The following is a 14,439-nucleotide window of genomic DNA, read 5'->3' as shown; positions in this document are numbered from 1 at the left end:
CATATCATTTTGTTTACATTATTTCCTAGAAAACCAATGAAAAGTAAACTTTAGCTCAGTTCAAGTCAAACTATTTCAAAACAATACAATTTTCTAAGCACTTTAAATGTAACTGAGGATCAAGTTAGCAAGCTTTCCCAGAGTCTGGCTGCTAAATCATTTTAGGCTTTATAAAAAGAATATTTAGAACTAGCAGTAAGTGGGAGAATGCTAGCACAGTAAATGAAAGTGACAATGATGCCTTGCCATATCAAGATTCAAAGGTATTAACCAACTTCAAAGCTGTGAAATAGTAAAGGTACAGTATTTGTGATGGAAATAGTCTGAGACACAATTTAGTCCTAGGTTTGTCTGACTCTGGAGACTATTTTCTTTAATTACTAGGTTATATATTTCCTCTTCTCTCTGTATCATGTCAATTATCTGATAAAAATCTGGATTTACTGGATCAAGGCTAAACTCTTCTTCTGACTTTCAAGCTCCTCTCCAATTTTTCTTCCACCTGCCTAGCCAGATTTATTCTCTGCTAATTCCTAAAGCAATCATCCTATTTAGTCAGATCACAGTATGCATACTGTGATTCAAATCTGTCATATTCATTTCTCATTCTGGGTCTTCACTTACCAGGAGTGCCCAAATCTCAACCATCCTCCAGAAGCCAGATCAAGACCCATCTCATGTACAAAGCTTTTCCTGATGTAGTCCTCTGAAAACTTATAGAATTTATCATCGTAGCACATAATTTTTCCATCTGGTTTATTTTTCAATGATTTAAAAATTGAGGTATAATTTACATACCATAAAATTCACCCTTTTAGAATGTACAATTCAGTGGTTTTTAGTATAATTCACAAAGATATACAACCATATTTTTATTGCCTACTCTTCACCCCATTGGTGAGAGAGGGAGTCTGACCCTAAGATTATGGGGATGGCCAAGCACATGACACCTGACACTGGACAGATGAGATTGACAGCAGTTTACTAATCACATATACTCAATCCCCAGGGGAAGGCACATGTCACACAGGGCCACAGAGGAGTTGTACTTGGGAACAGAATGAATATGCAGGGGCTGTGGGAGGCAGACTTTGTAGTATCAGGAATGTGGAGTGATCCTTGGTTCCCACATGAGAATGTGATTGGTTTGTTTGAATAATTTCACAGAATGGCAGGGAACTGAAACCTTTTACTTAAAGATAAGCAAGAATTTTGCCTGGTCCCTGTGATAAGGAGGGTTATTTAGCCAGGGGACCTTATCCACAGGAGTAGACTGGGGAGGATGGCTTACAGTTAGGCTATTAGATCCACACCTTCCTCCTCACTTTAGATGTCAAGGAAGTACATAATATTGATCTACAAACCATCTCCACTTTCTAGAATATTTTTATCACTCCAAAAGAATCCCCATGCCCATTAGCCCATTCCTCCTTTTGTCAGATGTAGGCAACCATAAATCTACTTTCTATCTGTAGATTTGTCTATTCTGAACATTATATATATATATATATATATATATATATATATATATATATATATGGTTTATTTATTTATTTTGTTTCACCAGGTCTTAGTTGCAGAAGGCAGGCTCCTTAGTTGTCGCTCACCTGCCCCTTAGTTGCAGCACATGTGCTCTTTAGTTGCGACTGGTGGGCTCCTTAGTTGTGGCATGCAAACTCTTAGTTGTGGCATACATGTGGGATCTAGTTTCCTGACCAGGTATTGAACAAGGACCCCCTGCATTGGGAGCTCGGAGTCTTAACCACTGCCAGCAGGAAAGTCCCTGAACATTCTTTTTTTTTTTTTTTTTTTGTGGTACGCGGGCCTCTCGCTGCTGTGGCCTCTCCCGCTGTGGAGCACAGGCTCCGGATGCCCAGGCTCAGCGGCCATGGCTCATGGGCCCAGCCGCTCTGCGGCATATGGGATCTTCCCGGACCAGGGCACGAATCCGTGTCCCCTGCATCGGCAGGCGGACTCCCAACCACTGCGCCACCAGAAAAGTCCTGAACATTCTTGATTATAGTACTTTTGTGGTAAGTTTTGAAATAGGGACATGTGGGTTCTCCAACTTGTTTTTCTGCTTCAAGGCTTTTTGGGCTATTCTTGGTCTCTTGCATTTCCACATACATTTTAGAATCAGTCTGCCAATTTCTGCAAATAAGCTACCTGGGATTTTGATAGGGTTTGTGTTGAATCTGTAGATTAATTTGAAAGGATATTACCATCTTAACAATATTAAGTCTTCTAATCCATGACCATGGAATGTTTTTCCACTTATGTAGGTCTTCTTTAATTCCTTTCAACAGTATTTTGTAGTTTTCCATGTAAAAGTCCTACAGTTCTTTTAAAAAATTATTCCTAAGTATTTTATTTTCTTTTATTTTATTTTCTAGCCATGCCACATGGCATGTGGGATTTTAATTCCCCAACCAGGAACTGAACCCACATTCCCTACATTGGAAGCATGGAGTCTTAACCACTGGACCGCCAGGGAAGCCCCAGTATTTTATTATTTTCGATGCCAGTGTAAATGTAATTGTTTATTTAATTCATTTTCAGATTGTTTATTGCTAGTGTATAGAAATACAACAAATTTTTGTATGTTGATTTTATTTCCTACAGCTTTGGTAAACTCATTTATTAGCTTTAAGAGGTTTTTTGAGAGTTATTTGGGTTTTTCTATATACATAATTCTGTAGATTTTGTTCTGTATACAAGATCATGTTATCTGCAATAGTTTTATTTCTTCTTTTCCAATCTGGATGACTCTTACCTCTTTTACTTGTCTAATTGCCCTGGTTAGAACCTCCAGTCAACTGTTGAATAGAAGTGGTAAGACTGGACCTTCTTGTCTTGTTCCAGATCTTAAGAGGAAAACTTTCTGCCTTTCAACATTAAGTATGTTGGCTGTGGGTTTTTCATAGATGCCCTTTATTAGGGTGAGGAAATTTCCTTCTATTTATAATTTTTTGAATGTTTTTGTCATGAAAGGTATTTAATTTTGTCAAATGCTTTTCCTGTATCTGTTGCGATGATCATGTGGTTTTTGTCCTCTATTTTATTAATATGCTGTGTTACATTGATTTTCTTTTTTTTCTAACATCTTTATTGGACTAAAATTGCTTTACAATGTTGTATTAGTTTCTGCTGTATAACAAAGTGAATCAGCTATATGTATACATATGTCCCCATATCCCCTCCCTCTTGACCTCCCTCCCACCCTCCCTATCCCACCCTCTAGGTGGTCACAAAGCACCGAGCTGATCGCCCTGTGCTATGCAGCTGCTTCCCACTAGCTATCTATTTTACATTTGGTAATGTATATATGTCCATGCCACTCTCTCACTTCATCCCAGCTTACACTTCCCCCTCCCCATGTCCTCAAGTCCATTCTCTACGCCTACATCTTTATTCCTGTCCTGCCCCTAGGTTTTTCAGAAACTTTTTTTTTTTTTTTTTTGTGGTACGCGGACCTCTCACTGTTGTGGCCTCTCCCGTTGCAGAGCACAGGCACCGGACGCGCAGGCTCAGCGGCCATGGCTCACGGGCCCAGCCGCTCCGCGGCATGTGGGATCTTCCCGGACCGGGGCACAAACCCGTGTCCCCTGCATCGGCAGGCAGCCTCTCAACCACTGGGCCACCAGGGAAGTCCCAGAACCTTTGTTTTTTAGATTCCATATATATGTGTTAGCATATGGTATTTGTCTTTCTCTTTCAGACTTACTTCACTCTGTATGACAGACTCTAGGTCCATCCACCCCACTACAAATAACTCAATTTCATTTCTTTTTATGGGTGAGTAATATTCCATTGTATATGTGTGCCACATCTTCTTTATCCATTCATCTGTTGATGGACACTTAGGTTGCTTCCATGTCCTGGCTATTGTAAATACTGCTGCAATGAACATTGTGGTACATGACTCTTTATATCAATTGATTTTCATATGTTGAACCAACCTTCCATTCCTCAGATAAATCCCACTCAGTCATGGCGTATGATCCTTTTGATATGTTGCTAGATTTAGTTTGCTACTATTTTGTTGAGAACTTTTACATCTATATTCATAAAGAATATTGGTCTGTAGTTTTCTTTTCTTGTGATGTATTTGTCTTATTTAGGTATCAGAGTAATACTGGGCATGGAACTTTGAAGGAGCTCTGCATTAGTTAGGGTGCTCTAGAGAAACAGAACCAATAAGATATATATATGTGTATATAGATAGAGATGTAGATTTATTATAAGTAATTGGCTCACACGGTTATGGAGGCTGAGAAATCCCATGATCTGCCATCTGCAATCTGGAGATCCAGGAAAGCCAGTGGTATATTTCAGTCTGAGTCCTAAGGCTTGAGAACCAGGAGAACCAATGGTGTAAATTCCAGTCTGGGTCTGAAGGCCTGAGAACCACAGGTACACAGGGGACAAGAAAAGATTGATGTTCCAGCTCAAGCAATCAGGCAGGAAGAGCCGAATTCTTCCTTCCTTCACTTTTTTGTTTATTTAGGCCCTTAATGTATTGGATAATGCCACTCACGCTGGGGAGGGCAAACTGCTTTACTGAGTCCACAGGTTCAAAATGCTAATTTCATCCAGAAATACCCTCACAGACATACCCAGAAATAATGATTAGCCAAATACCTGGACACTTTGCGGTCCAGTCATGTTGAGACATAGAATTAACCATTACAATCTCCAACCTCATTTTGCTCCCTCCAGTGGTTTCCAGGCTGCTGGTTTTCACCATGATTGTGGGCCATTGATTTTCAGAGTTACTGTGGAATCAGGGAGAAGGTGGAGGTGGGAATACGGTAAATTAAAATGCCACAGATCTTGCTATTTTTACTCAGATTCAGCTATTTTCCTTAAACATTCCCTAGATTGTTGTGAGCTTTTTGTTAATTTCTAGAGTTCTCAGTTAATTCTTAAGAATTTTTGCTAGTTTTCTCATTGCTTTTATGGAGAAGAGGATTTTCGGTGGTCCTTACACTACCATTTTTGCTAACATCCTGCAATATAACATATATATATTGCCTTTGTATCACATGCTACTCATATTTTCCAAACTAAACTGTAGATTGTTTGACTGTATACTTCTATACACCACCTCTACAATGTCTAGCAAAGAAGTTCACTTACCAACGTTACTTGAATTGAGAGTGAGCTCATTGTTTCTTTATGTCTCTATGTTAAACAGGTTGTATTTGTGAAATAAAACCAGCTGTCATCTACAAACAGATTCCCTGCTTGGTGGAGTATATTCACCAAAACTTGAAACACTCCACAGGTGAAAATGGCAAAAAAAATAAAGTCCCAAGCTGCAAAGGCAGAAAGAGCAGTGATGATCTGAATATAATTTTGCAGCTGATTTTCTCCTTTACTGACTTTTTTAAACAAACTTTTTACTTTGAAATAGTTTTCGACTCACAAGAAGCATCAGAAATTGTGTAGAGAGTTTTCATAATTTACCTACCTTCCCCTAATGTAACTATCTTGTGTTACCATAATACAATTATCAAAGCTGAAAAACTAGCATTGGTACAATAATATTAACTGAACTATAGACTTTATTCATATTCCTCAACTGAGTTTTAAAAGTCTATAGTGCAGCGAGGAAAAAAATGGAGGATGCAGAGAAAGAAGGACTGCCTGAAGTTGTCTAAGGCCAAAGGCGTTGAGTAAAAGGGAGCAAGTTGAGCTGAAAATTCAGGATAGGCACTGTATAGTGCCTCCTCCTAATTGGCTTCTGGGGAGTGTGCCTTTTTGTTACTGGTCTCTTCGTGGAGGGTGCTTTTGGGGGGTCCTTTTTGTCAATGCGTGAGGCAGGGGAGCTTTTTCTTATTTGCATAAAGATTCCATGTTAACCTTGGCCTTGCCTTTCCCTGTACTCAGAGTAATCTATAAGTGAAATGTTGTAAACAAAAAAATTACCTTTGCCCTTACTACCTATCTGTTCAACTCCCCCCTCCTCCATACCACTTCTGAATGTGGGAATATTTAGACAATACATTTAGATAAAAACACTGCTTAGGAAGAAGGGTGATACTGTTCTTTACTGCATGGAGTATGAAACAAACAAAACAATAAACAGATAGGCAGGATGAGGAAAAAAGGTTGCTTTTCAGCACCTCTCTAGTTGGGTGTTCATAATGAAGCTTCTTAAATTTGTACTAGCATAAATTCAGTGTAAGACCTATTCATACATATGTGAATGTATTTTAAAGTCAAATAGAAACATTGCAAAATTATCTTGTCAGAAGAGTTGACTAAAAGTGCATTGTACTCAAATTCTGTTACTTTGTAATATATTACAAATCATCAACTGCTCTTCTCACAGCATAATTTATGGATGATTTCATGATAAAATTAAATGGGAGAAGCCAGAGTGTGACAGTGAATGTTTTAAATGTATTTTATAATGCTCAAATCTAGTATTAGGAGACTAAAAATTAATTGTTCTAAAATAAATTCCAGATGGATACAGTTTGAAAGTAGAAGATGAAGCCTTAAAACCACCAAAATAAAAATAAGTGAAGGGACTTCCCTGGTGGTGCAGTGGTTAAGAATCTGCCTGTCAATGCAGTGGACACGGGTTCAAGCCCTGGTCCGGGAAGATCCCACATGCCACAGAGCAACTAAGCCCATGCACCACAACTACTGAGCCTACGCTCTAGAGCCTGCAAGCTACAACTACTGAGCCTGCATGCCACAACTACTGAAGCCCACGTGCCTAGAGACCATGCTCCACAACACGAGAAGCCACCACAATGAGAAGCCCGCGCACCACAAGGAAGAGTAGCCCCCGCTGACGCAACTAGAAAAAGCCTGCGAGCAGCAATGAAGACCCAACGCAGCCAAAAATAAATTTTTAAAAAAGTGGATAATCTTTCTACAAATATACTACATAACAGTAAAAAATTCCTATTAAAATATTATAAACAAAATTAAAAGGTAAAGAACATTCTTGGGGAAATATTTGTAAAATATATTATAAATAACCAAATTTGACAAATCAATAAGGAAAAGTTAAATATTCTTATAGAAAAATGATCAAAAGAAAAAACAGTCCTCAAAACAAGAACATAAGAGGCTAATAAATGTATGAAAAATTGTTTAACTTCACTAGTATGTCCGTAGTGTAAATGCCCAACAATTAGCTTTTTTGATTGTAATATAAGCGCCTGACATTAAGCTTTTGATTTTTGAGGCATCCATTTCAAAGACATCTGTCTTCAATAAACACACTGCCAGTTGCACAAGTAGATACAGAGCCAGGCCACCCTGCCTGTGAAGTTCCCCTTTTAGAAAGCCCTGGGTGACCTAGATAACTGACCCATTACATTTCCCTTCCTGTGATTTAATTCCTGCTCTTACGTTTTAAATTCACCAATAAAGGGTGAATCAAGGGAAACCTTGGACACTTCACACTTGAACCCAATAAAGGCAGAACCCCAGGTCCACACAATATCTTTTTACCTGTGACCTCTCCATGTGGCCCTCGGACATACTGTGTACTGTCCAGAATGTGTAAGTAACATATCTCGTTTTCTCAAAGTTCCTGATGGTTGTTGCAGAAGTGGGTCTTGCAATCGTAATAAGAACCACAAGGGCCAGTTGGGGAACTGTCTATGGGGGCACCTCACAGGTAGCATAGGCCCAGGTAAGAGCCGCAGGCATTCCTAGTTGATAGCATCACTATCAATAGGTGGAAACCAACACAAAACAATGTCGAAGAAGGGTATTTGTCAAAATGACATGATGCTGTTTTTCCTTATTAAATTGGAAATGATGAAAAGGCATGATGACTTTCAGGACTTCTTCGAGTGTAGAGAAATGGGTACTCATATATTGTTGGGGGAAGTATACACTAGTATAAGCATTTTGATAGGCAAGTTAGCTAAACTTATAAAAATATTTTAAAATGTGTATATCTTAATAATTTCACTTCTAGGAATTTAACCTAAGGAAAAAAGTATGAGATGTAAACAAAGAGAATGTATAATAATGCTCATATCAGTATTATTGATATAGGAAAAATTAGAAATAGCCAATCCATTATTATTTGATATTTAGAATCAGTAAATTGTATTATATACATGTGATGAGATATTCTGAAACCATTAAAAATCATTGTAGTGGACACTATTATGTGCATACAGATCCTGCTCCAAGACAGAAGGCCTTATTCCTCCAGCAGCTAGCAGAGCTGCTGGCAGATTGTCCTCAGCTGTCAGCCTTTTCTGGGAACTCAGCCCAAGAGAGTGACCTATCCCAAGGTTAACACTCTCTTCCAAGGTGCAGTTTGCATTCAATGACCAGTCAATGCTGGAATATAAAGGTTCAGCCTCCTTGTTCCAACTGAGGACAATTCTGGGAGATTATTCCAGATTCAGAGCTCCCTATGTGGCCTGCTAAGGCCCTGTGACTGCTTTGCAACCCAACATCTCTCTTTGTCCAATATTGTTTCCTTTCCTTCCTTCAACAGGTGTTGATCTCAAGAGCACTCTCTAATATGCTTTTGCCAAGTTGGAGTCTGATTTCTGGGAAATTCAATCTACAACAGTTGTGTTGAAGAATATTAACATGGGAAGATATTAAAAATATTTTGCTAAATTAAGAAAGCTGACTGGCCATGGCCAATTAAACTAACTGAAAAACCCTTTTGATACAGACCTCTATGAGTGCAAGATAAAAATATACAAACATTTTTTAAATTGCATAACTGAGTTCACAAGAAATCAAGGAAAACTCTCAGACACCAGAAATGAAGAGGAAATGGAAAATCAGAGTTGTAATCTTGTGAGTGGGAGTTGTGGTTACCCTGGGAAGGGAGGTTTTGTTTTGTTAGTTTTTTGGTTTTTTTTTAATTTTAATAATAAATTTTATTCAACCCAATATGTCAAAATGTCATTTTAAAATGTAGTCTATATAAAACATTATTAATGAGATTAAAAATTTTTTGCACATTAAGTCTTTAAAATCAAGCAGGGAAGGGAGTTTCAACTTTTAAGAACCACAGGGACAGGAGATGAGGTCTGGGGCCCAAGGGTCTCATCATACAGGTCCCCTGGAAGGGCTGTACTCTGTATAAAAGTTTGGAGTAGAAAAAAATCTGCATCTTTGGCATAGGGAAACAAGGAAGTTTATCTGACTGACTAAATCAAAGATGGAAGAAAAAATTTCCTCTGAGAATTTAAAGCACAGGTCTGGAACTCATGTGAGCTTTGGGTTTTAATTTATCCTACCTGCATGACCAAGGAACCTGTACACTGAGGCTCTTGGAAGAAGCAAAGGTAAAACTGCTTTGAAGGGCTGCTCCCACAACACAGACTGCAAGAATTTTTCGCAGAATATTTTTAAAGCCCAATTAAAGAAGATATTTCAATTTTAAAAAACCTACAAGATTTAGAGAACAAACGTATGGACACCAAGGGGGGAAAGTGGGGTGGTGGTGGTGGTGTGATGAATTGGGAGATTGGTATTGACATGTATGCACTAATATGCATAAAATGGATAACTAGTGAGAATCTGCTGTATAAAAAAATAAATAAAATTCAAAAAAAAAGTGAAAAACCCCCACAAGATTAAATGATCTACCATGAGTGAGAGTCAGTGGACACAATCACCAGCAAGATTAGAATCCTGAGAATCATTGAGCTAGGGGATAATAGATTTGAGAAAATTATCCAATATTAAGGAAAAATAGAGATGAAAAATATGTCTGAGAGGCTGAAAAACATGGAGGATAGAATGAAAGGTCCAGGGACTTCCCTGGCAGTCCAGCGGTTGGGACATCACCTTCCAATGCAGGGGGTGTGGGTTCGATCCCGGGTTGGGGAGCTAAGATCCCACACACCTCGCGGCCAAAAAACCAAAACATAAAACAGAAGCAACATTGTAACAAATTCAATAAAGACTTTTAAAATGATCTACATCAAAAAAAAAAAAAAAAGAAAGGTCCAACCTAAATCTAAGAGGAGTTCTAGAAGGAAAATAACGAGAATGGGAGAAAGGAAATACTTGAGTACATAATGGCAGAGGATTTTCCAGGACCGATGAAAGATTTAAGAACAAGTGCCAAATAAAATAAATAAAATTAAATCTATATGCAGACACATTATAATCAAACTGCAGAACACCCGAAACAAAGAGAAGAATCTTTAAAACTACCAGAGAGAAAAGATAGACTACCTCCAAAGGAACAACAATGAGATAGACAGCAGACTTTTAAATTATGAAATATAGTCCAGAACACAGGTAAATAATATCTTCAAAGTTATGAAGGAAAATATCTGTCAACCTAGATTTCTAAGCCCAGCTAAATTATTATTCAAGAGTGAGGGCAATAAAAACATTTCTCAGAATGAACTGAGAGAATCAAGAACTCACAGACTGTCGCTGAAAGAAATACTAAAGTATGCACTTCAGAAAGGAAGCACTAATGTGGAAAAAGGAATGGTGAGCAAAGAACTGGTAGACTTGTGGGTAGATCTAAATAGCATCGGTCATGAGAAAACAATAATGAGGATGATGAATAATTTGGGAGTATGAAAACAAAGTTGGAGAGGTATAGTTTAGCTAAAACTTTCTATGTCTTTGAATCATGTTAAGGGGGGTAGAACTATTGAGAAACTTTAGACATTTGAAGTAAAGAAAAAAAGTATATATAACTTTCAAATCAGCAGGAGGAAAAGAGAATTTTGAAAACTGACTAATAGAAAAAAAAAGGCAAGAAAGGAGAAAAAAAAACTTAGAAAAAAGCAGAATAAGACAGAAATCCCATATAAGGTGATATAAATAAATCCAAGTGTATCATTCATCACAATAAATGTAACTGGATGAAAACATGTGAGAATCTTTGTTGCACTTAAAAATCCAAAATTTATCTAAATTCCGTTCATAAGTCATACCTAAAACATAAAAGCACAGAAAGTGATGGAAAAAGATATGCCAGGCAAATACTAATCAAAGTGGATGTAGCTATGTTAATGTAAAGTAAAACATACTTTAAAGCAAAAAAACATTATTAGGGATAAAGAGTGTCACAGAATATTGATAAAAGGAATAATCCACCAGGAAGACAGAACAATTTTAAGTCTGTCTGCAGCTAAATATATTGCCTTAAAATACATAAAGCAAAAATTGACAGAATTACAAGGAGATAATGAACAAATCTATCATCACTGGTAAATGTTATCGATAATACACCTCTTCATGTTGATACAGAAAGCAGGCCAAAAATTAACAAGAATGTAGAAGATCTGAACAACACAGTTTAAAAAAGAAAAATGAGCTGAAACACAACATTGTAAATAAACTATACTCCAATAAAATTAAAATATTAAAAAAACTTGAGTTGATATATATAGATAGAATTCTGTGCCCAATAATTACAGAATACTCATTCTTTAAAAATACACATGGATCATTCATTTATCACACATTTTTTATCACAATGCAATACAATTAGAATTCCCAGAAACAAAAAGATAATAAAAAAGAATATACTTGGAAATTAAAAGAAAGTAGGTTTTAAAGCCAGTTTGTGTGTTATCATCATATTTGGGGGAAAACTGGTATCTGTCTTAGGCATTGAAAGAAAAAGTTGGAAAGAGGCACTAAAAATGGTTAAGAGTGGTTATTTATGGTTTGTTGGGTTACAGGTGATTTTAAATTTTGCTTTATTTTTTTTCCTGTAGTTAAATCTGTTTTTTCTTTTCTTTTAACATCTTTATTGGAGTATAATTGCTTTACAATGGTGTGTTAGTTTCTGCTGTATAACAAAGTGAATCAGTTATACATATAGATATGTTCTCATATCTCTTCCCTCTTGCGTCTCCCTCCCTCCCACCCTCCCTATCCCACCCCTCTAGCTGGTCACAAAGCACCGAGGTGATCTCCCTGTGCTATGCAGCTGCTTCCCACTAGCTATTTATTTTACGTTTGGTAGTGTATATATGTCCATGCCACTCTCTCGCTTTGTCACAGCTTACCCTTCCCCCTCCCCATATCCTCAAGTCCATTCTCTAGTGTGTCTGGGTCTTTATTCCTGTCTTGCCCCTAGGTTCTTCATGACCATTTTTTTTCTTAGATTCCATATATATGTGTTAGCATACAATATTTGTTTTTCTCTTTCTGACTTACTTCACTCTATATGACAGACTCCAGGTCCATCCACCTCACTACAAATAACTCAATTTCGTTTCTTTTTATGGCTGAGTAATATTCCATTGTATATCTGTGCCACATCTACTTTATCCATTCATCTGTTGATGGACGCTTAGGCTGCTTCCATTTCCTGGCTATTGTAAATAGAGCTGCAATGAACATTTTGGTACATGACTATTTTTGAATTATGGTTTGCTCAGGGTATATGCCCAGTAGTGGGATTGCTAGGTCGTATGGTAGTTCTATTTTTAGTTTTTTAAGGAACCTCCATATTGTTCTCCATAGTGGCTGTATCAATTTACATTCCCACCAACAGTGCAAGAGGGTTCACTTTTCTCCACACCCTCTCCAGCATTTAATGTTTCTAGATTTTTTGATGATGGCCATTCTGACCAGTGTGAGATGATATCTCATTGTAGTTTTGATTTGCATTTCTCTAATGATTAATGATGTTGAGCATTCTTTCATGTGTTTGTTGGCAATCTATATATCTTCTTTGGAGAAATGTCTATTTAAGTCTTCTGCCCATTTTTGGATTGGGTTGTTTTTTTTTGATGTTGAGCTGCATGAGCTGCTTGTAAATTTTGGAGATTAGTCCTTTGTCAGCTGCTTCATTTGCAAATATTTTCTCCCATTCTGAGGGTTGTCTTTTCGTCTTGTTTATGGTTTCCTTTGCTGTGCAAAAGCTTTAAGTTTCATTAGGTCCCATTTGTTTCTTTTTGTTTTTATTTCCATTTCTCTAGGAGGTGGGTGCTTTATTTTTAAAGAGCTTTTCTGTATTGTTAAAGTTTCCTACTTGGATCATGTAAGCATGTACTTTTGTTCTAATTAGAAAAAAATCAAATGAATTTTACTTAGGATGAAGTGTAGAATAATAACTTGCCTAGGCTATTGCAATAGCCTCCTAAGTGGTCTCCTCATTTTCATTCTTGCCTCCAAATACATCCTCTTCTCCAAAGAACTTAGAATAAAATTCAAGTTCCTAACCTTAGCCTGTAAGGTTCTACATGACATTGCTCCAGTCTACATTTCCAACCTTACCTCCAGTCACACTTGCCAGATTCATTCTACTTCAACCACACAGGCTTTAATTTCCTTGAACTCTACGCTCCAGGTTCTTTCCATCCTGGGTCTTCACATTTGCTACTCCTTGCACTTAGAAGCCCTACCACCCTCCTTCCCTCAACACTCTCTTTGCATGGCTAAATCCTAGTTATTCTCCATGTTTCAGCTGAGTATGAAATCCTTAGGGGAGCCTTTTCTGACCTCCTTCCCCAGACTAGGTTTGGTTTCTCTGATATTCTGAAAGCACACATTGTTCTCCTTCATACTAATAATAAACTTGAAAATATGTGTTTATGTGTTTACTTGGTTATTGTTGGTCTCCCTTGCTAAACTACTTGCTCCATGAGCACAAGGACCACATCCGGTTTGCTCATTGCTATACGCCCAGCACATAACATAGTGCCAGGCATGTGGTAAATGCTCAGTGGATATTTGTTGAAAGAATGCATTAATGAGTGCATGAATGAATGACTGAATCTTCAGAAACGCAACTAGAGATTATAAAACCAAAAAGGGAGGTGAAGAAGTTCATGAAGGAGAAGGCTAATAATATGCCACAATCGTGGTTTTAACTTCCTTTTGTATTCTCTTTTTCTACATTTGCTTTAATGGACTATTCCCCTTTAAAGAGAGAAAAGTCCTGTGAATTAGCTTAAAAAAACAAAACAGCAACGATAACAAAGTTGTTACTTCTGAGGCCAAGGACAGTGAAGTAGGATGATTTGAAGATGGGTATAAATTACTGGATCACATTTCATTGTCCTGAAGCTCTGTTTCATTATATAATTGATACAGTACAACATAACCAAAGCCCAATTCAAGTTGCCCTGGATATGCTCTATCTTCTCTTCCAGGGACAACTTGTACACATGCAGTCAGCTTGAGTAATAATGGTCTTTGTAATTAGGGCCACTACATAGAAAGAAGAGATACGTTTTCCACTGACTCACTGTTGCTCTCTAGAGAAGAAAAATATTGGCTACTGCTTAGGCTTACTCCAGAGTTTAAAGTTTAGGGTATAGTCTTAAATTCTTAAAATACAGCCTTTTAAAAAGATGTTAAGAAAGCAAAGTAGGACACTCTTAATTCTGTGACACCATGGACTTAAATTCACAGACACTAACTTCTTTTCAGTTAATCCCACCCTCAGAAGAAAGTCATGGTGGTAATTTCAAAGTCAAATTCTCTACAAGAGCTTGGTGTTTT

Source organism: Monodon monoceros, unplaced genomic scaffold, assembly GCF_005190385.1.
Source record: "Monodon monoceros isolate NGI ecotype Baffin Bay Population unplaced genomic scaffold, NGI_Narwhal_1 Super_Scaffold_22, whole genome shotgun sequence".
Classification (NCBI taxonomy): domain Eukaryota; kingdom Metazoa; phylum Chordata; class Mammalia; order Artiodactyla; family Monodontidae; genus Monodon; species Monodon monoceros.
This window is presented reverse-complemented; position numbering follows the sequence as displayed.